Source organism: Apis florea, unplaced genomic scaffold, assembly GCF_048593485.1.
Source record: "Apis florea isolate Af1SG1 unplaced genomic scaffold, ASM4859348v1 contig_3158_pilon, whole genome shotgun sequence".
Lineage (NCBI taxonomy): Eukaryota > Metazoa > Arthropoda > Insecta > Hymenoptera > Apidae > Apis > Apis florea.
The window spans coordinates 3364045-3391634 of NW_028256713.1; the positions used below are offsets into that span (position 1 = coordinate 3364045).

Below are 27590 nucleotides of genomic sequence, written 5' to 3' on the forward strand. Positions count from 1 at the left end.
AGATCGAGGAAGAAAGATGAATTCCTCCGTGCGAATCGTTTGAAATTCTTGGCGCGAGTTTCCTCATCTGCTCCATAAATGAAACGCGTGCAACGAAAATGCCGCCTCGATTCTTTTATCGGTAAAAAATTCTACTTCCTTCCGTAATTTAATTTTTTCCCCCTACAACCTTCGCCCCTCGTTTCACGTCTTTCAATATTATTTATCGACTTTTCAACGCATATTCATAGATGTACAAGTGTACTCTTCGGCCAACTCTTGTTCCATTGTTTAAATATTGCGCGATGTGAATTTTAAAATATTCTCTGCGAAAATGGTTTTAAAAGAATTTACCAAAGAAAATCGATCTCGCGGAAAATTATTTCGAGAAAACACTATTCGTTATTTCGAATAATTTGAAATGTATCAAATGTATTGGTCTTCGATTAGAAAAGTTTTGTTTTGAGAATTTTTGACAAGTCTAAAATTAAAAAAAAAGAAATCCTTGAATTTGGAATTATAATAGTTTATTCTAGACATTCTAAAATTTACCAATCTTTACGAAGAAAATTTTTATTTTGATCTCGTCTTCTGTTATTCTAATTTCGATTATTATTAAAAAGTTTAATTAGAAAAGTTTTCATAATTTTTTAATTATCCTTTTAAAAGGATTAACTCAATCACAATTTTCCTCAGATATCAAGAATTATTCAAACAATCTTCAAATCTACAAAAATAACTTCGTCGGTCAAAAAAAAAAAAAAAAGAAAAAAATCTTCATTTTCACGATACTACAATCTTCGTTTAATTAATTCAATAACAATTTTCATTGTCTCCTATTATCAAAAACTCTCGTTCTATCCACTATTCTAAACGTTTCGAGGATTACTTTTATCTTTCTTTTGGACACCAAACACTCTGAAACTCTCTCTGTACAACTTTGAACTCACGATCGCGGCACACGTTAAATTAGATTCACCTCGATAACGAAAACTCTTCCCATTCACGAAATCAGATCCGACCAAGTTTCGAGGCACGAAGTTCCTTTAGTGCACTTTCATGCTATACAGTCTGGCACGTAATCGTTGGTAATCGTTTCCCGATCTAAACTCGAGGGGACGTGTTGTCCGATGTCTTAAACGCGAAATTTGGTTGTTCTTGCGTCATCGATTTCCGCTCAAACTCGTGTCAGCTGTGCTGGCTGTAATCGATTGTTCGTTCGCACATGCTCTCCGACTTTTTCGCTGGCTTAAAGATAATTTAATTCCTTTCTTGTCTATGTTTAGAGAAAAATTTGTGGGAAGCGTTTGACGAATCTATTCGATTTAATTGTTATAAGATTTAATGGACAGATTTATTTGGAAAATTTGAATTCAAAGAGGAAAATTTCTATCCGGAGTGTTTGACAAAGTTTCAAAGATGTATTTTTGAAAGTGATTTATCAAAATGATTAATTAAAAATTAATCAAGGGAAAATAAAGTTTTGTATATAGAGTTTCTTTGATAGATTCTCAGGATTTAATTATATGGTAATTTGTATCGTGGAGATAAATTAAAAAATCCGATAACCGGGAGATATAAATGCGCGAAGAGTTTAATTATCAGAGGAATTATTCTTGCTTCTCGCTTTTTATCGTACAAAAAATTTGTTCGTTAATTTTGATAGAAATTTAAAATAGTTTCGACGATATATAATTTCATCGAGTTCTTTGATTTTTCTCGATGTAAGTGTTATTGGAATACCAGGAAAAAAGAGTTTTGAAATTTGAATGAATGTTAATATTAAATGAAAAATGAATAGACCGCGAAACATTTCCCTTAAATGAATTTTATTCAGATGAAAATTACGATTGTAATAATTCTATTTCATCTCGTGCCTCGCTTTATTAAATAATTACACCATGAAATATCTCGTCTAAGATTTAAATTCCACGGAGAAACTGTAATTAATTTAAATCCCTCCTCCCTATTTTAATAAAATCCTGTTTACAGATTAATTATTATTACGTTGATTTATTTATTTCTCAACAAGACTCGACTGGACACGAAAGGATGTAAACAAAGGAAGGATCATTAATCATCCCGTTTCTACGTTCATTCGTTGGTGGAACATTGTCAAACAAAACATGATGATTAAACACGTCTGGACAACCACCACTTAATGGTCAGGAGGATCGAGTTCTTATCGAGATCAAAAACGTAGCCGTGGACAGAGTTTTGGGCAACGAGCCAAAAGGATTCTAAAAGCTGTAAATTCCTTTGCGTCCAATGTATCTTTGTCGCAACGAATCCGGCTCTAAAAACAATCGTCCAGACTTCCAACCAATGTATTCTGGCTCTCGCATAAATTCCGTGAAATGATAACGATGTTTTTCGAATCGTCGATAAATGTTCTTTAATTATTAAATAGAATACCCTTTTATGGAAAAAGTTTAACGATGATCCTAACGATTATATACATAATCGTAAAATGTTGTTAAAATTTTATCAAAGAAGAAAAGTTGGATTCTTCGTTCGACGGGAAATATATATATTTTTCGATCTTTCAATTTAATTTTTTAACACCCTTCTTAAATGCACAAATTCCAAAAATTGATTTTTTAATATAACTCAAAACTGACAAGTAAGAAAGTAAATTAACAAGTTTATAGGTATCACAAAATATATCGTTTAAAAGTATCCACGTTTCAGAAAACTACCATCAAAGTGAAGCAAGTTTATAAAAACTTCTATTAAAAAAAAAAAAAAAAAAAAAAAAAAAAAAAAGGAAAAAGAAATTTATCGCGCGACAATCTAGCAGCAAAATTTCAATTTCATCACAACTAACCGAATCTCCATTTTAAAACTTGCCCGTAGTGCTTTCAAGCGCATTTTAGAATCAATTAGAATCAAGATACGAAAAAACACCCTCCCCCACCCGTCCATCGTTCCATCCTCGGGAAAGAAATCCGCTAAAAGCCAAGTCTGACAAAAAAAAAAGAGAGAGAAAAAAAGAACGGAGGGAGAGGGGAAAAAAAAGAGAATCACGTATGCCGACGAAAAAAAAAAAAAAGGAAAAAGAGGGTGCGTATTTACGCGAGGAAGCAGGGCATGAATATGTAACGCCTTTAATTTCCATTCGATGAAAACGACGCGGTTTTAACCAGCGAAACGCGATTCTCGGGATCCACACGCGACAGCGGGCCAACATTCACGCGGAAGAATAAATTCACGTCACTGACAGCGATTCACCGAGTCGACGTGTTGGATTTCTTCTCCGCCGCGAAAAACCGGATGATCTCTCGCGATAAACCGATTTGAAATATCACGGTTTTGGAAAATTAGGTAGGTTTTTTTGATTAATAAGACGAGGCCATAAATTAAATCTGCGAGGATTTAATATGGATACGAAGGATTATGTTCTTTGGATATTGATGGAATCGTTGATTAATATCGATCGGGAATATCTGATTGGTGTTAATTGAGTTGAGACGATTGGCTGCTCGTGGATTATAGTTCTCGTTTGAGATTTCGATATTTGGGTATCGTTAATTTTACCCATCTTGAAATTTGATTCATTGCTGGGATATTTTGATAATTAGGACAATTGTTGTTACTGGTAAAAAAATGGTATTTCGAGGTGAGATTGTTCAGAGAGTGTGAAAAGAAGTTGAAAGTTTTGTGAGAAATTTTATGAAACAAGATACGACCGAAGCAAGATTATTATTATACGAATACAATTTTCCTTTCTGAATTGAAAAATATCGATTTTTTCCAAGTTTATTCAAATGAAAATGTAACATATACAAGTATCTTTCACGAGAAAAGAAAAGAAAAAAAGAAAGAAAAAAAGATGAAAGACGAAAAACGACAAATGGATCCATTCAACTGGACAATTAGCCACGAACGACGGGTCTCTAATATTCTATGAACACGTTAACGAAGTGCGGCGAACAATATTCAATTACACCGATTAATTAACGCGAGTTCCGTCGGGGGAAATAGTCGTGTCATCGGGTTCCGGGCTCGTTAACCACAGAAATTCCACGGAGGTTACTCGAACGAAATCGTTCCTTTGAACGACCACCTTCGCTCGGGGATGTATTTGATCACGATTCGGCTCGAACGAGGCCAGTAACCCATCCTTAACGTTTAACGTTTTGCTATTGGTTCCGAGGGAGTCGTGGCACGATCTCGTAGCCCGAGATAAACCACATTGGGCCTCGCTCGTTCTGGAAAAGCATTATGGAGTTTTTGGCCGGAAAAAAGTTTCGAAAAAAGAAGAAAAAAAAAAAAAATTCTTCTTTAAAGGATGACGTGGTATACTGGACGTGGACGTTGCTAAAACGAATATCGGTTTTACATGCTATGATTCTGAAAGCTTGGATTAAAGAGTGAATACTGAGAGATTGAAGAAAATTAAGGAAATGGAAATATTGTTGTCCAATGGATATGGAATGCGAACTGATAAAAGAAATCTTTAAATGGAATGAAAGGAAAATCAATTCTATCGTTTCGTTTTCGTGATATGAAGGTTTTGTAAATGTATGAAAGTAGATATTAAATGATTCAAAATATCATATATTTGTATTCTAATTATTTGATTAAATGAAAAATAGATAGTAGATTTAATTATTAGATTCATTAATTACTTTCACACAATAAGAGTTTCACTCTCGAATGTATTCACATAATTATGAAAATATTATTCTAGTGGTTATTCTGAAGTATTTATGTAAAACAAAACGTATACGCGATAAAAAATATTTTTCCCTCGACTGAAACAAAACCAACCAATTTATCATTCAAATAATAGATTTTTTAGCAACTTGAAGACTCAACGATTGGATCTTTAATCTTGTTTCATGGTACGAAAATAAAATAGCAGAATATTTCATTTCCATCGTTTAGATATAAATTTCAAGCAAGTGGAATCCACGTCCTCGTTCGAAAAGGCAATATTATTCCGTGAGAAACGTTGTGGTAACAAAATACCGTCTCGTCAGACTGAAAAACTAACTCGTACCCCTGTTCTGTACACAGTATGGAGCAGTTATGTTTTATCTTTGCCGTTGGAAAATGCTTCATTCCAAGATAGCCGCGTACACGTTGGAAGGAAGAAAAATAGGAATTGTTGGTGTCCACCTTTTATATCCGCCCACTCCAGAATCTGATCGCTGGATCGCTGTTTTAAAGCTCGTTTCAAAAGCTTAACAGTTAACTTTATAATTCGTTCCCTTTCCTTTTTTTTTTTTTTTTAATTTGATAACTATATTGTCGTTTAAACTATCGTGGAAAAAAAGTGGACGTATTCAGAAATTTTATCAGGAAATTCCAATTGAAACATCAAAATAATGAAATTTATACACGAGTATATATAATTCTTAGAAAAACAATATTTCGACGTATATATTTTTTCTTTTTTCAATTAAAACTTATTTATATTTAAGATAATAAATTATCAAACGTTAAATTGTAATTTTTATAATATTTTAGAAACGAATGGGTACAAGAATAATTTTGTTTTTTAATGAATACATTATAACATTTTATTTTTCGTATCATTATTCGCGCGATTCGATATCACAATATGAGAAGGTAAAATCGGTTACTCCTTTTTTTCCTCATCAAAAAACATCCCTCCAACATGATTCTTTTGTCACGTATAAAGACAAAATACCAAATTTAACGCGACATAAGGGTAAAGGATCATTTTCAAGGTAACTATTCTATTCGTGGAAAATGTGGCCTCGTAAAAAAAGAGACGTTATATACTGCCTTCTGTTCCGCGTGTCCTTTTACTAAGCAAAAAAAGGAAATAAATCTTTCGCCGCGATTTCCATCAGATCCCTCGGAAAATTTCACGATTATACATGCAGATCTTTTGGAAAATTGCACGATTATACATTTAAATTTCAACAGCATTAGATGTCGGCCGTCTCGTACAAGGTGTTAAATGGATAAATGATTTGCGAACAATATATTATTTTTGTCATATTGTAAATATGAGCGTACACGTTTTTAATAACAAAATTATACTTGTACAACGAACAATAATTATCCAAAGATTTAAATTTAAAAAATTAAGATTATCAGAAGAAGTAAAGAGAGAAGGTAAATATTTGCATATTTATCCGTTTACATTTCAAGATTAATTTTAAAATTCCGTTTCAGGATCAAATATTTCTTCAAATTTCAATAATTACGAGATGTTGATCAGGTCCTCTGAACAGACATAGAACCGATCGATCTTAAAATCGATAAATAATCCGGTATTATATCGATCGATAAACGCATCTGGTCTTCGATAGGATTGTGAGAGTTTTGAGCGAAGATATAGCGATTTTAGTTAATGAATAGCTATCTCTATAGAGAGTGACAAAGTAGGATAAACCACGTGGCATTAAAGTGGTTAATTAATAGTTCGATTCAGGACATATCGAGGATAATTTTCGAGAGAATATATTGGATTATGGAAAATGAATGAAATTTTTCGAAAGAATCGTTGATTCTTTATTAAAGGATTAATTCTTTTTTTTTTTTTTGGTTATGAAGAAAATTATATTATATTATATTAATAGATTTCAATGAAGCGTACTTTTCTATAAATATCAAATGATTTTTTATAAAATTCGATTTATATAATAATTAATAATAATGAAATGATATTTTATTATTATAGAAGATAAACCACCGGAGAGAGATTAATTTGAAATATTATTTCATATTGTGTATAAGCATCGTATTTATATACCAAATGATCTCTAAAATAATGTTATATAATAGATATCCTACAAACTACTCTTTTATGTATATATATATATATATACATATAGTTAATTAGTCATTCTGATAAATTAATTAATTCCGTAAAGCAAAATTTTATTTCTATATTATATTTGTATAATGGAAATATTGTTATTTTAATTAAAAATACATTAAAGATATGAATGTTTTTTGCTCCTAATGAATTAAATATTTTACAAATATTGTGATTTTCAAAATTAAACAAAGTTTTCGTTGAAATGGTAACTTATCTAAGCTCAATAAATGGTGCACTGCAAAAATTTATCCCCGTTTTAATTTTATAAATGGAACACTATAAAATTAAACTATTAAATTGCTAAATACTAGTATTTTTCGAAAGATTCGAAACGAAGGGAATGCGCGGGAACGGAAACGTGCGAGTTTAAATCCGATTACGTCACTTAATTGCACCCGACTAATTATCGCGGTTTTAACAATGTTGCTTTTGTAAATCATGTGCAACACCCGTGCGAATTAATCGTATAGGTATATCAGCCACGTTTTGCAATAACTCTTTAGCAAAATGTTCCACAGTTGGCATTCCGTTGAGTAATTGCACGCGGTTAAATTCTATTGTTCTCCTTCGTTTGCTTATTCCTCTTTCTATCGGTGAATACATTTTATTTACAGATATTGAACGTTTAAATATTCAATAATATTATATAGAAGTTCGAATTTTCGAAAATGTGCATTGTTTTGGAGGGACGAAAATGTAAATACACGTTTACACGATTTAATTTAAAGGGAAGAAAATCTCTTGACCAAATTAACTAAAAAGGGAATCAATAAAATTTATATACTGCTCCTCGAGTTAATTATACGCGTGCTGGCTAATTAGTAGAAGCGATGTATATTTAATTGAATTAGGACGCTGATAATGTTAACATGATGCCGCTTAATTAACTGAAACAAAGTAACCTTAATTGTTCAAAGAGCAATTAAATACGCTAATGAATCACGTTATTCTGTTACTACAATATCATCCTTTTATCATAAAAAATTAGAACAATTATTTTTTTTAATTATTTCTTTGATAAACATCTTCATTGAACATCATCTTTTTGCTATAAGGAATTTATTATTCTTCCCCTATGATGATGACTTTATTCATGATAATTAACATTATTATTGTATTGTTTTAACTTATAAATGAAAAGGAATTATTTAAATTGATCTATTATTAATTCTTGATATTCAATTACAATAGATACTATAAAAAAAATATTAACTTTTTTTAATTTTATAGATTTAAAAAAAAACGTTAAATGTAAAAAAGTAATTTCTTCTTGCATCTACTATTAAATTATATATAATTTGTTTTAATAAAATTTTTCAATTAAATAATCAAGTTATTTATAATATTCAATTTTTATTTGTTATACAGAGAAAATTAATTAAGATTGTCAAAAAATTAATTAAAAAAATTAAATTTGTAGTTCATACATTCGTCATAATAATAATGACAATTTTATCAAAGTTAAGATGCGTTTTGATTTCCATGTAACGATATGAATTTTGTTATATCTGATAACAGAACGCGTTCCGATAAATCTATCAACAAGTTTTTATCCGTGGAATCTCTGGTTGACAATCCTCATAAAGCACATTGCGAATTCAATGCTTTTGCCCAAATCAAATGAAACAAATTTCGAAAATCGTTTTAAATATGACACTGTCGAGTAAACAAAGAATCGATAAGCAAAATCTCTATTGTTAATAAAACAGAATCATATTATGATTCTGGACGATTATAAATTTTAAACGCATAAAAAAAAAAGGACTTGTTTTCGAAATTCAAAAAAATTCAATACGATTATTTGAGAAAGGAAATTCTATATGCAATTTTGTGAAAATAATCCAATGCAGGATTATTACATTTATTGACAATTGTTTTTTTCTCTTGTTAACTATATATTTAAAAAAAAAAGGATTTTAAATATGTTTTATATAATCCTTTCAGTAATGTTGATTTGTCATGTCCATATAGGATATAAAAAATAAATTTTTATGACAGTTATATTTGCAATATGATTGCAATAATTTTAAATATCTAAATATTTTTATGTAGAATTATTTTCTATTTGAAATTATCATAGCTACATAATGTAGTTTCATTTTCAATTATTAATTATATGAAATAACAAACTAATATCTTTGGCAATATTCACATATCAGGTTGTGGTTAAAACGCAGATTATGATTGGATTAGAATTTTAATGGAATTTATATTAATCCCTCATTTCTGATCATTAATATTTTTTAATATGTGTTATTCACAAAATAATTCATTTTATAAAAGTACATAAATTTTAAAATTTAGAATGTCAACTAAATAAATTATAAAAAGCAATATAATTTTTTTAGACTTCTCTTTTACAATCATAATGTTGGAAGATAAAATTTTGCAACAAGTTCTTAATAGAAAAAAAGAAAGAGCTACCGATTAAATTATATATCTTCAATTCTGAAAAATTCTTGATAAATAATCATGATCTACGCTTCTTACACATGTCAGTGGAACCAACTATCAATCAACATAATAACTAAATTCCCCAAACGTCCAAAAAGTGGCGTGTTAATGTTCCTAGAATAAGAAAAGCGCCTCAAGTGTTAGTTATAGGAACTAATTGCAAAAAAATGTTAGAAAAACCTCTAGGTTTGTTTGTTGACACATAGATTCTCATGGTGTCTCTCATGATATTTAACTAAAAGATGATCACTAATCTATTATTAAATCATCATTGTGTGGCTTAATATTGAGAAATGATGCAAAAATAGCTGGAACAATGTGCAGATTAAATTATATATTAAAAGAACCCTTTCTATAGTTTCGCATACGAACATTTGTTAATATATGAAATAATTCTTTTCAATAGTAAAGTAATTCCTTTGAACATTCCTTTCTTTAGTTCTCTTTATAGGACTACTTGAATGGATTTATTAAAATTACCTCTGGTCATAGAAATTGAAATTTTTTCATAATAAAGTCAAATGAATAACGAGTTTCAAGAAGTTTTAAAGAGAGCCCTTTTAAAAAAGAAATGTTACTGACAAGGGGAGAGGACACAGAAATATTGGATATTTGGAGGATTTTAGTTAAATATAATCCAGTGACTCTTGAGAAATTTCTCGACTTAATTCGATGTGTCACGTGCAACTGACGACATGGGAATATTTTCTCTTGGAATTCAACATCATAAAGCATGATGAAATTAATAAAATTCGAACATTTATAACAATCTAGCGAGTAGAAATATTATAAAAAGCAAATGAAAAAAATTCAGCTGCGTCACGTAACCTAAATTCAAATATATACAAAAATATTTAATAAGAATTGTGAGAAAGTTAATGAGAATTCATGATAATAAGATATTAAAAAATAAGAAAAATGAAACCTATCAGGATGCGTTAATATTTTTTTGTATTAAAGTATATTCGGAAAAAATCTGATACAACGTTCACTTCACTCTGGTTTGTTTATAATCGATTTATTGTCAATCATGGCGTTTTAATTCTTGTACCACAGTCGGGCAATGCAATCTCGTTGTTGTGCCACATTATTAATCACTGGTAAGAGTCGCGAAAGGTTAATATTCCATTGGGAGTATTATCGCAGAAGTTTCGAGTTACAAATTGTAATAGAAATCTAGAGCCACGGATACTCGGAAACCTCGAACAGGCTGATTGCGGTTGCCTCGCTCGAGAGATTCTCGAACAAACTTCGATAGTGGCGCCTATTAACGATATTGTTATCGATATACATACATATGTCGATAATATAGACTATCGATAAATGTTACTTTTGTAATCATATTAAAGAGCAATTAACAAGAAATTCTATCGAATTATGTAAATCCATATGCATATTGATTATATTTTAAAATTAATAGCCTTTAATAGAAATATAATCACTAAGAAAAATTCGTGTAACACTTTTACTTTTTTATATTGAAGCTATTGTTAATATCGATAACTAATCGATAATCAGTACCATTAATAATCAAGTCAATATGTGTATTCGCATTGCACAATGCATCGATGTGAATTGGTCTATGAATCTATGAATCGTATGATCACAACACTAGGCACCAACTATTCTTGCCTCCTTAAAAATTTATGAAAAATGCTTTACATACAAATTGCCTCGTCGTTCATTATTGCGAACACTATAATCAGAATAAAATATCGACTATTGAATTCGATGGTTCTCGATTATATTTTCGATCCGTCGAAAATTTATTGCAAAGACAATCGATGCGATTAATTCGATTGGTCACTATATATGTACACGAATAAGAAATTAATTCATTGATCAATAAAATTCATGTTTAAATTTCACTTTTTTTTCGTTATATATATAATAAAATGAAATTATATTAATATAATTATAGATGAAAAAAATATTATATTTTTCTATATGAAATACAATTCTGCGAATCGCAAATTACATGCGATTTATCTTGCATGTTCGAACATATCTCAGAGGCGTAACTCTTAATGACAAAAAAAAAAAAATAACCATCAAGTTTTATCGTAATTTATTTGCAATCACGTGAATGATATTCGTATCGATTCATGTTTCACGGAATAACTAATTACGACAAAAAGTGACTGATATTTCAGGAAGATTAAAACAAAAAAAAAAAAAAAAAAAAAAAACGAAAATCGGCGTTCCGGCGACAGTTTTAGAAGCAAAATCTGGCACAACGGGTAAATGGTAACAGATGCCATTTCTCTCGGTTGTGCCTCCGGAAATGCGAATGCTTGTGTACGCAGGTATAAATCACAGATGTAGCAGTGGCATACACATTACCCGGCTGCTGCTTTATGCATCTTGCTTTATTCAACAGGCAACGTTGGGACAGGATAATATCGGGGTGTTACGCGATTCTGATTGAAGTCGATATTCTCTACAAATCATAGTTTTCAGTGGAATAATCTATGTGTAAATACCGAAATCGTTAAAGAGAGCGACAAGTTATAATGTTAATAATGATCTCAATGTCTAAAATATCCAAATGAGAATGTTGAAACAAAATTACGAAATTACGAATCACGAAGTTAGGTTAAAGATAATCGAGAAAACGTTATCATCATAAATTATAATAGATGCGTAAAAGAATATATATATTGGTTAACCTCACAAATACAAGAAAAAAATTAATCGTTTTACAGTGACTCGAAGACTGAAACGATTTAAGATAAATGTAAGAAATGCTTTTATCTTTTTTATCTTTGAATATTAAAAATATGCGAAAAGTGAAATTGCAAATAAGATAATTCAGCTGTGTCAGATATTGTTTCGATTAAAAAAATATTGCGCAACAATAATGCTGAGAAAATCAATTCTTTTGATTCTTACCTTGATTGTCGAAATTTTACAGTTATTATTGCAGCACATTATTATTTTGAAGTATTAATTTCGAGATGATTCATGTGGTGATTCAATGATTCTTATCTAATTATCACGATTTGATTAAGTGTTCAAATCCAATTAGAACGTAGATGATCAGGATAACCATCACTACAAAAAAATTTTATAAATTGAAATCACATTTTATATGTTAATTTTTTTTAGTAATTAATTATTTTAGAATCCTAGCTAATTTAATTTTTTTTTGAAAAAAGATTTTTCAAGAAAAAAATAATTAAATTTTAAATAAAATATATTGAATTGTGAATTAATGCGAAAAAAAATTGCGACTCGATGCAAGAAATGGAATGTTCCAGAATTATTAATTATGACGTAATATGGAAAAACTAACCACACCAAAAAGAATTATTTTTATTTCGGAGTTGATCTCTCAATTTGCTCATTCTCTTTGTTAACTTTGTTATTTTTGAATTTTTATTTCATGAAACTATACTTCAGTATAAAATATGTTAAAATATTTAACGGATATTATAAAATCGAAGTTACTATGTTTAAAAATATTGGTGAGTGTCATGGTAGATGAATACTGATGAAATACTACTCTATACAATAAGATAATGAATCATTTTATTTAAGATTAAAATCATATATAAATAAATTTGAATCTATTGATTTAAAAATCCTATTAATATTTAATTTAATTATTTTATAAAAAATATCAGATATAAAAAGTTATTATAATTTAAATAGAAATATAAAACTGACTATTGACTAGACTAGTTCCATCACGAATTAGTTTATACTGCGCAGTTACGTTGTTCGTATCATCTTTGATTCGTTCTCGATATTTATACAAATTTTTAACTGTTTTTCGTAATATAATAAAGAAAATTGACAATTTGTGAGTAATTATTAATAGTGACACAAAATTGTGATAAATTATAGTGTTAATTATGAAGTGTAACGAGTTAGAATTAAATTATATTGTAGAAACAAGTCGTGAATTTCGTGACTTTCTGGATAGATACTATACATCGCCATATTTGAAATTGAATTTCAGGTAAATCTTAATTTAATTTTTTAACTTTTAATTTTTCAATTTTGCAAAATTCGAAAAAAAATATAACATTTGTTCACGATTGTTAGTTAGCATACAAATTTTCATTTTACAATCTATTTTAATTTGATAGTTGAATTTCGTTGAAATTTATTTGTCGTTTTTTAATTTTCCAATAAATAATTCTATACATAATTTATAAATTCCAAAAAATATTTTTAATAAATTTTTCAATAATCAATATTCCAATTATAAATAAATATTTATTTCCAATTTAAAAATTTATTCAACACAAAATAACAGATATATTAAACCGAATAATTAAATTTAAAATAAAAATTAATAAATAATAAAATTATTCAAAATTTTTCATTTTTCAATTTTTATTATTGCTTTAATACTATTGTTATTAACATTATGCCATTTATATTATTATTATCATTAATATTAAAATTTCGTTAATATTATTTCTTGCTTTATTTCTTTTCCACATTGCAGTTATAAGCCAATTTAATATTTCAATATTCTTAGATACAAATATCCAGATATTGACCATATTACAGATTTATTCAGAATCGACATGAATTTCAAAATTACAAGTACTCGATTGCATCAATACATTCGAAATTCTTGCAAAGCTATAGCCATAAAGTAGAACACTCGAAAAACAAGCATATATAGGTCTAGTATCCACTTTCCGTGTATTTCTCCAGGGTTTGCTAGGCGAAATTTTTTACTATTCCTGTACGAATATTCTGTCTGTCTTTTTACGATGTAATACGGTGTACATATGCCGCATAAACTAGAAGATCCAACGAACCTCAAATGTTGAGCACTCTTGAAAAGTCGTTAACTTAGATTAGATCCATCCTGTATCTATTATCATCAATAAAATCTAAACCTTTTCAGAAAAATAGCCCCGATAGAGCATCTCGATTTCCAATTTCAAATATACCTTTTAACGTTTTAATTTCGAAGCTTCTGCACGGTGCTTCTAAACCCTTTCAAAAAATTCAAATTCCCTCCGATCTATTCAACGCGTATTTTAACTTTGGATAACATTGTCGGTTACATTGTCGGACACGATTTTTGCTCTTTTTTTTTTTCTCTCTCCAAACGTGCCCGGTCACATTCAAACACAAATCAAGGGAAAAAAAGTATGACGGTGTTAAGTTGGTCAATCGATGGGTGAACTCGATTCAATTATGCGTCGCGAATCGTTGATCCGTGGAGGAATTCTTCGGTTCTCGTGATCGTAACGCGTCCCCTAGAAGGGGTTTCCAGTCGATAGAGCAAAGATTTAGGTGAACCAGAACAGCGCTTCTGAAATCGTCGCATAGGTCTTCTTTAAAAGCTTGCACTCGTACGAGAACTCTGTAAAAAAGAAAAAAAAAAAAAAAAAAAAAAGAAAAGGAAAAAAGAGAGAAGGGAGAGGAAAAAAAGAACGCGGAACCGGAGACAGAGTGTAACGGTATCAGTGGCTGAAAGAGCCCATTACTCCGTTCGTGAAAACGAGGAGCTCTGGGAGCTCTCTCGAACTTGGTTTGAAATTAAGATAAACCGGTTTTAAGTGATACTCGGCTCTATCGGAAAGTAACTTCGATGAAAGTTCCTTTGTCCGGGGAAAAATAAACCGTTTAAGGATTTCGAGTTTGTGGAATTTCGTATTAAATAACTTTCTATTTGTTGGTAGTTAGATTTGATTGGATAAATATCTCTTACGAGACGAGTTTAAGACTCGATTCACGATCGTGCTATTTAATTTAACATTTCAAATCTTTGAGATTATCAGAACTTTGTAGTTATCTTCGAATGATCATTTAAAGTCTAAAAGATTTAATTAAATAGATAATTTACGTAACTTCTACATTAGAATGTATTTTATATAATAAGCGATATAAATATTTGATATAATAAATTAAATTGTGTTGAAATATATTAATTATAAAATATGCATAAATATATTTCGATAATATTGTGTTACTATTAATCTATCTATATTCTATAGATCGATTCTTTCTGTTTAATCAATCTTCGTGGAAACGTACATAAGTTACATATAATTTTTCGTACAATTTAATTTATTTTATTCGGATATTTTTTCGTAAGATATTATAAAAAATTAAAAATATAAAAAAAGCACTACAAATTTTTAATCAAATTAAATATCGACTGAATCAATTAATTCAACATTAAATATTCGAAGTATACCTTTAAATTAATTTGCTTAAATGTAAAACAACTCTCTATTTCCAAATTTACGATTTTATTTTCAATTTTAATCGAAACTCGTCAAATCAAATTGAAATATTCAAAGGAACAATATTACGATTTTATCCAACCTTTTACAAATATGCAAACACGTTTGATCTCTGGCCCGATACTGCATTAAATAATTCCAATTTCCGGGTTAAATACCGAAACCGTGATTTTTGGGGCAAAAACGCGTAAATGTATCCACGGACACAAATCTCTATTTCCCCATTGATCTGCAGCTGATCAAATACACGATCAATCGGAAGCTCGGCTAAGTACCAAAAGCCGTCGAAATGAGTTGATTGCCGTATTGCAAACGATTCTGCTCCAAATCTACGTATCGATTAACATTGGATCGACAATCATCGAGTATTTACGCGTGCAAAATTATAGCTGGCTGTAATCGGCTCGATTAATTCTTTCCTGTCTTTAATGGTACGCCCCAGATTTTGTTACGCGGAATTTTCTCTCTCTCTCTTTTTTTTTCTCTCTTCTTCCATTCGAAAATTCGAAATCCCCGAAACAGGAGAAAATTAGAAATTTTAATCTACCCGAGGAGCATTCTAAGCAATTTCTAAAATTTATTCGAATTAGAATTGATTAGAATAATTTTTTTTGGAATCAATGAAAGTCAATGATTCCCTAGATTCATTCTTTTAGAATATTAAAATTTAGATAATTTCCGATTTCTTAAAAAAAAAAAAAAAAAATGTATAAATAGAAAAATTGACCTATCTATCATTTTATTAATCTTATTAAAAATCTTCATTCCGAATATTCAGTCCAAGTGAAAACACAGATTATTCCATTACATCTCTTTTTTTCTTCTACATATAACAATCCACATCACAATAATCAAAATCATTCCATACCGAATATCTATTCTCTCTTCGACTTATTATTATGATCCGCATACATCCGTCGTTAAAAAAGAGAATTGGTTAAATCGTCCGCGAGCAATATTTCCCCGTAAAATTTCTACGCATTCTCCATTGAGAACGGCGATCTTTTATTAGATCGAGAAGGTCGTGCGAAAGGGGATTATATTAATAAATGGGATAAAAGGCGCTCGATCGTGGCTTGCACGTGTCGTTCCGTTTACGGGATTACGGGGGAGGGTGTAGCCTCGCGAATTCCCGCGTGTTTACGTTCGATCCGCTCATCCGCAAACAAGATGCAGATCGTGGCGTTGCGGACGAGCCTCCCCTGTCCCTTAATGCCCCTCCCCTGTCCCTTAATTCCCTTGATTGCCCGGACCTCGAGAGGACGTGTAGCGAGAAGGGCCCCGTGTTGCTGAAGGCAAATACTGCTTCCGTGTATACCGGCGAAACTCGAATGTTTGGGATTGATTTTGATTAGTGTGCAAAGTGGGGGAGAGGGTCAACGGGTGATTCGATCTGTTAGAAGGATGTTTGTTCGTTCGTTTACTTTTTGTCGTGGGAAATTTATTTAAGAGACGATAGTCTTGTTAAAATTAAAAAGGGAGCTTCGTTATTTCGATGTAACGATTGAACTGGAGATTTTTACTGGATTCTATTGATGATTATATTGGGGAGAGAGAGAGAGAGAGAGAATTCAACTTTAATTAATTAGACCTCATTCAATATCGATTGTAGTGAGAACTCTTTACAAATTTTTTACGATAACGACAAAAGCTTAAAAAAATCTTCTATAATTAATTCTGAATTAATTAATTAAAAGAGTACAATGCATACAAAATATTTTAATTTCATCGCACAAAATTGAAAAACCAAAGTAAATTCTCATTTTTGCATATATTTTAACCACATCTGTTTCCAATAAATTATATCAGAAATGTCTTAATGCTCGTGCAGGATCGCGATTTTATCGCTACAGATGTTATCAATCCTCGAGTCGAAAGCTTTCGAGATAAATTTCGCCTGCACGAAATCCATCCGGCGAGGGCAAAAACCGTATCGTTTCGCGCAACAGTTCTCTTGTTCGCAGTTTCCGTTCCATTCCAACCGCGTCCGGCGAGATTTGAACGTAACGAGGAGTCAGACGGGCCATTAGATCGACGTCGCGGCCGACGACGTCCCCGGAAATTGGTTGTTTCGATTCGAGTGTGAGGCGCGGCAAAGAACATTCGACTCTCGCTCGTTCGTCCTTTTTTTTATCGACTTTACCGATCGTCGAGGAATCGTTGGAACGTCGAAGCAAACGATACTGGCGACTGTCAGTGTGGCTATCATTCGATTGTCTCTGGGATTGTTTCGTATCGTTTCGAGTTGACGATGATTTATTTTGGCGTTTTATCTCGGCAGAGAGTTCGATTGTTTTTGATATTTTTGATATCTTGTGTTGGAATAGACTTTATATTCTTCGATTCTTTTTGTTGTATTTTTAATGATTTAATCGTTCGATGATCGTCTTAGTTTGAAGTTTATTGAAGTTGGATTCTTTAACCTTTTTTGTATATGTACATTTTTACGAATATAAATTTTATCAAAAAGTTGTATAATAATAGAATTAAATGTGAAGATTTATTAATTCGAGCAGTTTTTCGTTCTTTCAATTTCAACTGAAAGATTAAATATTTTTCTCATTAACCGCTGGAGGAAGCCCACGAAATAACAAATTAAAAGAGGCATTTAATCTCTGACAAGGCTTCGTCTTCATCCTCTTTCCTCCAACCAGATCCAGCGATGAAACGAAGGATACTAATTTTAGATAGGAATAGCCTCACGAAACGTATACTATAATTATAATCGAGAACGATTTACACCACTGCAATCTTCGACTCGAAGCACGAGGAGAGAGCTATTAATGTCAAGATAGATATATATATATAATTCATCCAAATAAATCTCTAATAAATTTGAAATTCGTGAAATTGTATATTTTTAAACAAATAAAGCTAAATATATAAGATTATTGCATTTTTTTCGTATAAGAAAATCTCTCAAAAATATTTTCATTTTATTCGTTATTCATATATTTCGTTAAATATATTCTTTTTCAATTTATAATTCATTTAATAGATTACATTTTTCCATCGAATTTCCATTAAATTCGTATATACCATTGATTCTTTTATTTTCCATCAAATTCCAAATAAATCTATTAATCTAATAATTCTTCCCTTTAACAAATATCCACAATTAGTATTCAAACATCAAAGCTCCATCGCAAAAATCATTTTTATCATGGACGAAATTCCTTCATCAAGTAAAACTTCCAAACAAACCTAACATCAAATCTTAAACAAATTCCAATCACTGGATTCATTTTCATTCAAAATCTTAATCACGACGAGTCTCGCCAAAACACAATTTCCACGATTCTTCTTGATCTAATTTTCTCCCGATACGCACACACATAAAAAAAAAAAAAGAAAGAAAGAAAAGAAACCAAAATTATTCTCCTCGTGGACCAATCATAGAAACAACACATAGGCCAGCATTACACCGTAGGGATCGTTCGATCGAGCATTGGGCTGTCGTCGCCGAGCGATAACGAGCCCCATTGGAACAATGCGATGCCTCGTGTGCCTCAACCTCGACGAATTTGGTTAATCCACGGCGTTTGACGTTCAAGATATCGTGATCGAGCCCGAGTTTACCAGCTAATTAGCGATTTTCGGAAGGGCGAGTCGCAATTGGACGCGCATTTACGTGCATGTTCCAATTAATCGGTGGTCCGGCACGAGGTTAATTGGCCGATGATCGATGGACGAATCAAAAACAAGTCTCGAACAGATAGAACCGAGTCGGAGAAAAATTCCGTTTGAAATTGATTCTGGGTTGTCTGGCTGTTTCGGTGTGTTTGCTTATGTTTAACGCTTTGCCTCGTTATTATCGTATGCTAGACCCGATGTATTTTCGTCGATTCGCTTTAGATTTTGTTATTTCGTCGAGAAACGTGTTTTGATTGAAAAGTCAAAGTTTTTTCTTCCTTTCGATCGGAATCCGTTCGGTTGAAAAATGAATTTTATTGTTCTTGATATATCTGTTCTTGTATTTTTGTATTAAATAAGTTTTAGATTTAACGTGGATAAAAGATACGAAAGGAATTTCAGAACAAATTCGGAAAATTTGGAAGATTTTTCTTATTTTTTACGATAGGAATATTCGTAAAGTTGAACGTTCTAAATTTGAAATAAGAAAACGAAGAAAGGAACGAGAAGAAAATCTCGGAATTAAGAGAGGTAGAAATATAATTTAAGAAATTTAAAATAAAAAGTACGAGAGTATTACCACAACACTGGTGACCATTTCATTTGGAAATCGGTCCAAAGCTTCATTTCGAAAGTGTTTAAAATACAGTACGCCTGATCTAGTATCTTAAAACGTATTAGATTTCCAACGACTTAAAATTCAATTTCTCTCAGGATTCTCAAAGCATTGGAAATTCGGATTAAACCTCTCCTAGACCCTAGAGCTCGAATTGAATTAAAATTCGATTTCTGGAGATTTAGAATCTACGATATCGGAATTCCAAATACGATTTACCTATTTTACTACTATCACCTATCGATCATGTCCCACTTCTACCATCCTCCTTTCGTGAACAACTCGGATTCAACAATTCCGAACAACAGGGGCGCAAACACGATAAAACGAAACGCTTCCCGAATACAACTTCATTCCGGTTAACTCGATATCAGTTTCCGGTTTTATCAATATCTTCGAAATAGATCAGGACTGGCCGGTTAATTAGAACGACGAAACTATCTATTTTCACATTTACTACTTTGCTACAAATATTCTTCCTATTGTCCCAACATTTTCCATTCTTCTATTGCGCACGAAAAATTTGAATGTTATTTTAATTACACACGAGTATAAAAATGAATTACGAGTTTAAATAAAATTATACAAATTATTTGCTTCTTATTTTAAATAAGTTAAATTCACATTTTGATTTCTAATATCATTAACTTGCAATTAATTTGCTCGTACGTTTTAATAAAATTCGAAGATTGAAGAAAATATTCAAATATTAATAAATTAACAGCTCTAATTAATTAATATATTTGAATGTCATCAATTTTTCAATAAGATATTCGCTATATGCCTCCCCATACTTTTTACTCGCGAAACGGCTGGAAATCGTTGCAAACTCGTATTTCGAATCGGCATCCATCACCGATTTTTTTACTCCTCACCCACGCCGTCGTAATATCGTTCTCGTTTTTCGGATTTCAATTTGTTACCACGGCGGTGCATAATTTTCAATAATTTTCACCACCGCGGGAAATCACGATCGATCCTTTTGCTGTATCTCATCGGTCACCGAAATAACAACGGCGTTAATTAATAAATAAACGCTTGATTGCAGAGTGAATCCATTTTAATTAAAATCGAGATAGATCCGACGATTTTCTCGTGCGCGTCTCTCCTTCCGTGCTACTGGACAACTATCAACCACGTATCAACGATCGATTCTACACGTTCTAACCAATTTTATTTGTCTATGTTTCTTTCTTGTTTTATTTCTACTTTCTTTCTTTCATCCAGGTGTTGTTTTTCACGAATAATCGATTCTCCTCTCGTTTCAATCAACTTTTTTTTTGCCTAGATCTCTTTTCTTTTTGCGTGTGTTTTCTTCCATTTCCGTTTATTATTTTCTCATTAAAATATTATTATTAACGATTCCATGAAAGGAGCATGCCACGCAAAAACAAACGTAATTATTAAACGATATTCTCGATATAAATCGAGACAACAAAAAGCAAAAGGTTTGTTTGTTGCTCGATGTTACATATTATTTATCCTTTGCTCGCTAATTAAAAATCTTCGTTTCAACGTCGTGCTGGATAAATTGTCACGCGTAAATAATCTGTATAAATGATGGATTCCTTCTTTCACGGAAATAGTGGAATAGATAATTGTTGAAAAATTATCGTATTCTTTGAACCAAATGTTTTCAATGACGATCATAAATAAATTTCTGTGTTTTCAACGTTCCAAATTTTGCAACGATTCAAAGAATACAGTCTTTAATAGTCTACTTCACCTCTGTTTTCACAAGTTTAATAGAAATCGTTTATTTCTTTTTTGCCCTTCTTCCTTTTTTTATCCTCCCTTGCGAACTTCTTCTTCGATCTTTCGCCAATTATACGTGTCTCGAACTTCTAATTTCTGGTCGTAGCAACTCTCTTACTCGCTTCGCCGATCAATTGGTCGGCCAAGAAGTTCCAAAGACTCGGGAAAACTTGAGAGGTTTGAGCAATTGGGACGTGATGCGCGGCGATCACCGCATTATCGAATTAATTCGACCTCGTCGGCCTCTTTTGTCGATGGTTATTGTCTCCCTTCTCGATCGTTTCTGAACGAACAAGGATCGGGAAAGGTATTTCTTTCCAAAATTCGTGAAAAATTCGTGGTCGAAAGAATCGATCACGTTTAAATCTTTGATCATCCAAATCGATAATTAACGAATATTTTTACGAAATTAAAATTCGAAAGAGAGTCGAAAACGAATATATATCATAAAACGAATTGTAAAAAAAAAAAAATTCCATGTCCATATTTCTCATTGATCAAATTGAAATTTTAAATACGATAAAACATTACACCTATTAATTAGCCTGTGATCGAGGGGCGATGCTTTTGTACACGAATGTTGAGAGCATTAATTAAACATCGCATGGACGAGTAAAAATATCCATTTTCGAAATTCTTTTTCGCCAATGAAACGTAATGAAACGTTCATAATTATAATTTTCAAAAAGAGAAAAAAAAGAAATCGGAAACATTGTTCATTTTAACGATCTGTATCAAATAGTGATACAGAGGATGGAAATTAATGCATCGATGAATTTCGTCCTGGATATAATTCGTTATAATCACACGAGTATTATTTGCACGAAATTGTCTCGCAAAATGCTCTCGAGCTATCACGCTTGTACCGAGTTCTTTGATCGAGCGCCTATTAACTCTTCCAATTTGCAACAATAAAAAACGGATATTGTTGGCTCGATTCATCTCGAAGCGGATCTATCATCGCGATACTACTTGAAATTCCATCGTTTATCATTCGTTTCATCGTAATGCGAACTGGTTGATACGGAATATCAACCTTTATTCGATTAAACTTTAATAGCTGGCACTTTTTCGCCATCGAAATATAAATTGCATTTATATCGTTAAAGATATAAACTGCCCATCCCGACCCATCCCGAAAAATTATTATAACTTTGTTACACGAAAAATCGATATTTTATTCGATATTTTAATATATCGAACCGTTCGATTGATCGCTCGAATAAATTTTTAAATTTGTTACGATATGAGTAGAAATTTGAGTAGAAAACCATTCGAAACGAATGCTCGTTAACAATTTTCAAGTTTTCGAGATCTCGGTTAATATTTCAAAGGATCGGATTCTAATCGAAATGGAAACGACAATTTCCAACTGTATAAATTTACAAATTCATTTCGAATCTGAGAAACTATCCCGATTGAAGTCGAAATTGTTAATCCATCCGTTCACAAAGAGTCGAGCGTGTCAAACGTGTCCGTGACAGACAAATGTACGAGACAGAATTTTTTTTATTGGAAACGAGAGATAGAAGTAGAAAGATATGGAAGTTGTGAATATTCTTGCCTTCTCGTGCACGAATATTCTCGTAGAATCGCACGTTTCAACGTGCGTTTATCGCGAACGTTTGTTAAATTAAATTAACAATGTCGTCCAATTTCTCGGAAATTTGTAATTTTACATTACAAATTTGAAAATAAATTATCCACGAATAAAATTAAACGAAATTTTCATTCGTTTCTAGATATTTTTTTTTTTTCTTCTTCTTCTTTTCTTCTCCATCCGTGAAAATAATTGATAATATAGAAATAACTGACCTTTTGTTTCTATCCTCGATTTTAAACGATGATACGTCCTCCCGTTGGAAACCAATTCGATTCTGATAAGCCTCTTCCAACGTCCAACTGTCTGCAGCATCTTGGCCCCCGTCTCGTTCGCTTGAAAAAACAGATGGCGATCTTATCAATTTTCTCGATATCGAACGATGTATTGGGTGCTGTTGAAACGAATTGTCCGATTTTACGTTGAACGACGTTTTTTTCTCAAATTGATGGCTTCTTTTTAACGCACGAAAAGAAAAAGAAAAAAATATAGAGAGAAAATATAAAATTGGATATTTTACAATTTCGAACGAAATAATTCCACAATCTTTCTTCCTTCTAAATTTAATTCGAATTTTTAATCACGAATTTTCACAATTACCAAACGAAACACGAACGACACGACTCGCGACACGCTTCGAACAATAATAAAATATTCTGCGACGCGAGTGTCGTTCGTTATTATATGTGTCGACGCCGAGATACGCGCGCTCGTTTGTTTATAAGTACGAGAACGTCCTATTAATACTATTCTTATTTACTTCGATGAATTCACATTCACAGTCTCGCGAGTTATCTCGTCCGTGACGGTTGCGATATTGCGTCGCGGAGTATCTCGTGTGCACAAATTACGGAACATGTCGTCCGCCAACTGCGTATATCGTGTAACCTGTGTAATCGTTCGTGGTTAATTGAGAGAACTTTCGAATGTATTTATCGCGTGTAAGCCAATCCGTAATAACGAAAGATATTCGAAAAGGAAATAACGCGTTCGTCCCATTCGAAGTTATGAAAGTTTTTATCGCTCGGTTTTACGATGTAAAAAAGAGGAAGAAGAAGAAGAAGAAGAAGAAGAAGAAGGATGAATTTTTCCGAAAGGCTGTTCTATAAGGAAACGTGGTAACAAGGTAAATAGCAAAGTAGAATAATTTATTCGTTCGTAAAGAAGGCACTAAGTAGGGATATAAGACCCTTCGCTGTTTCATCGGGGTCGATATCGCGATTCGCGTTTTATTTTTGTCCAGGCAAATTCCTTTTTATCGATTCCATTTACCGGAGTTGCTCGACGCAACGAGAATGGAGATTTGTAAGGGAGACAGGCTATGTGCAGGCTGCAGTAATTTACTTACGTGTCATGCTAACTCAATGTCTGCGCGATTAATGAGACATACGCGCGCTGAGATCGTAATTAACGATGTTATATACGAGTGCCTTGCGATTTTGAGAGACTCGAGTTTCCAACGTTTGAGACCTTGTCCCATGTATTCTCTTCTCTCGTGCGATCCATCTTTCGAATCTGTTATTATTTCGAAATGAATCGACAGTCGGAAATTATTTAGTAATAATTTCTTTTACGAAGGATATTTGCGTGGTAATTTTTCTTTTCTTAGAAAAATCGAAGTAGCGATCGAAAATATAGATAATAATCGAATAATCGAAATCGGTAGGTTCGATCGAAAGTTGATATCGTATTTGTTTATCCTTTATCTCTTTAAAAGTACAATAAATTTTCCTTCCTTCCAATTTTCTCGATAACGTTTCATCTTTCGACAATATTCGATCAAATTTACCGCTTTAAAACTTTAACTCGAGCACACGAAAACTTCGACGCAATTAATAATCCCGATCACCTTGTTCCTACAATTTTTCACTTATTTCATCACAGACATCGAAGTTATTATTTATTAAAACTTTCAAACGATATGTCACCTCGTTTAATAATTGTTCAACTATTCCTCGACTTCGAAATATCGTATAACATAGTTCAAACTTCGATGCAAAATAATAATTTCACGTAATACGTCGTATAGAACAACGTATATTGGCCGATTAATTGGAACAGAGAACGAAAGAAGAAACGAAACAAGATTGGAAACGGTTGTTCAACCTTTAAACGGGTCTGGAAAAAATGAAATCACGAGTTAACATCGTAGAAAAACACGCGATAAGGTCTTGGCGACACAGGTTCGAACAATGGTATGTTATCGATTTCCATCCCCTCGCTCGAACGAAGGAGAGAGAGAGAGAGAGAAAGCTTTTCCTCCCCCGCACAACAATGGCGTTGAAAGCGCGGAACATTGTGACGAGAACCGGTTTTCATTGGGACAACGATGCGTTTCGAAACACGGAGGATGGATACGTGTCGGGCAAATGGTCGCACGCGCGGCATTCGCGACTAATCGCTGCGAAACTTGCACGCTTGTCCACGATTCGCTCAAATTTTCGAAATTTCCTGTTCCAGACCGCCGGCTGCTCTTGTTTCGCTCTGCGGCCAAATCATGGTTTGGAATGTTGTTGGGGGATGCGATCCTAATGGAAATAGACGGAATGATTTTCAACAATAGTTGAATTCTCCAAATGGAACGATTTATTTTTGTGGGGTGAAATTTTTCGTTTCTTTTTTTTTTTTTTTAATCTTTTGGAAAAGTTGGTTAGAAGACGTTGTTCCACGATGAAATGTTGTTGGGAAAAGGAAATCGATTGTTAATCGAAGTTGATGGGAATTTTTTAATTAATCGATTAATCTTTAAGCTTTTGCAAAAGTTGGTTAGAAGACGTTGTGAAATTATGGCGTGGACTGGTGTTGGGAAATCGATTGTTAATCGAAGTTGATGGGAATTTTGTAATTAGTCGATTAGATTTTTTAGAATTCTTTAGAAGTTTTTCTTTGGTTGAATTTTTTGTTGTTGAAACTGATAGTTTAGAAAATGGATTGAATTTTCTAATTAGTAAATCAATTTTTCCATTTTCGAGTTTTCCTTCTTTACCGTGAAAATTTAATTATAGTGGCGCATTTTATTAGGCTGCCAAAGATTTAGAGTCACTGTTGAAATGTATCTTCGAAAGGGGAGAAGATGGATGGATTTTTTTTTCGAGGTAGATTTGTGAACTGTTTCGAAAAATAGAAGAGAAATAAATAAATTGAATAAATTGGAATATTAGAGACAAAGGATAATAAAATTAATTAGGAAATTAAAGATCTACTTTAGAAAAAAATCCAACAAAAGATTTATTCACGGAGAAACTTTTACCCGTTGTCGATATTGAATGAATAAATTAATAGGATGGTTCTTTTGTGCTTATCCTCACCAACACAAATACGTACTTAATATATTTCAAAATAACGAGAAGTTCAGCTATTGTGCCAATACCCATTGTATCGAGGAATCAATTTAAAAGTTTCAATGCATTATCCAAGTCACGTCTCCGGTAAAATTACCTTCCTTTGCTTTTAACAAATAACCAGCCCATCTAAATCACCCTCGGTAAGTTCACCGGCTACTTGGCGAGCGAACTTTCCTCTAATATCGCAAAGTACCTCCATAACACCGCTACAACTTGGAACAGTCCATCATTTCGCCCGACCTCTGCGCTAAATCGTACGCAATTCGAACGATTTTTCTCGCGAAAGATAATCTTCGATCCTCAGATATACAACCTCGCGTTTAAATCTTCCCCTTGCAAATATTTATCTTGCGCGTACATCGTTTGAATCTGACTTTATTAGCCGGTATTTATTGACTTTTATTGAAATGTTGGGAATGAAATTAAGATCGAAATCGAATCTCGCGATAAATACGCCGTTAAAACATCGATTATATCGATGTTACGTACAAAGTTATCTCGGATTCCACGAGTGCGCACGTTTGATGGACCAAGTTGATTCGATTATAATCTTTTTTTCGCGTGATACAACGGCGTGATAAAAATTGTAATATTTATAAGGATTCTCGATAGAAAATAATAGGCAGTTCTTCCAACTTTATGCATCTTTCCATCAAAGGATTTATTTTTATAGCATGCTCGAGAAGCGGTGTATATAAATTTTTAATTTCTCATCTGAAATTAATCATTTTTGGAAATATACAGCTTTCAGAACAGCTGGGGATTTGTTAAGGGTGGCAAAATATATTTAAAAAGCAAAAACTCTTTTCTCTCGACGGTTAATTTCTCTTAACGAATACTGCGTCGCGACGCGATATCCTTTTACGCAAATAAAATAAAATATTCGCGACTCTCTCGTTTTATTTTTCATTTTAATGGATATCGGTCGTAAAAATTACTCCTCTCGGACAGAATATTCTGAAAACACGTATATTCGCGTCCTCTTAAAACCTCTCAAATCTCTCTTCGAGATTTCACTCGCACGGAAGAGGAGACGACGACGAAGAAGAAAAAGAAGAAGAAGAAGAAGAAGAAGCATCGTCATCGAAGAAAGTTTACCAGTTTCACAGTTGGTATTCGACGTGGAATAATTTCACTCCACCAAAGTGGACAAATATTTGACGGGGAGCGAAGGGGGGGGATGAGG

General features: G+C 32.1%; 1 protein-coding gene and 1 long non-coding RNA gene across 2 annotated transcripts in view; one reads left to right on the top strand and one right to left on the bottom strand.

The window, feature by feature from the left end:
- Window positions 1–11150: 11150 nt before the first annotated feature.
- On the bottom strand, window positions 11151–12750 carry LOC147657441 (uncharacterized). Its single transcript, XR_015292379.1, has 3 exons — window positions 12531–12750; window positions 12128–12289; window positions 11151–11675 (listed from the first exon to the last, which is right to left on the bottom strand). It is a non-coding gene; the product is annotated as an uncharacterized LOC147657441 (long non-coding RNA).
- Window positions 12751–12927: 177 nt separating this feature from the next.
- Window positions 12928–27590, top strand: part of LOC100863946 (monocarboxylate transporter 10) — an 83074-nt gene continuing 68411 nt past the window's right edge. The window contains exon 1 of the mRNA XM_086909400.1: window positions 12928–13199. The gene's annotated coding sequence lies outside the window, so the exon portion shown is untranslated. The remainder of the gene's footprint in view (window positions 13200–27590) is intronic.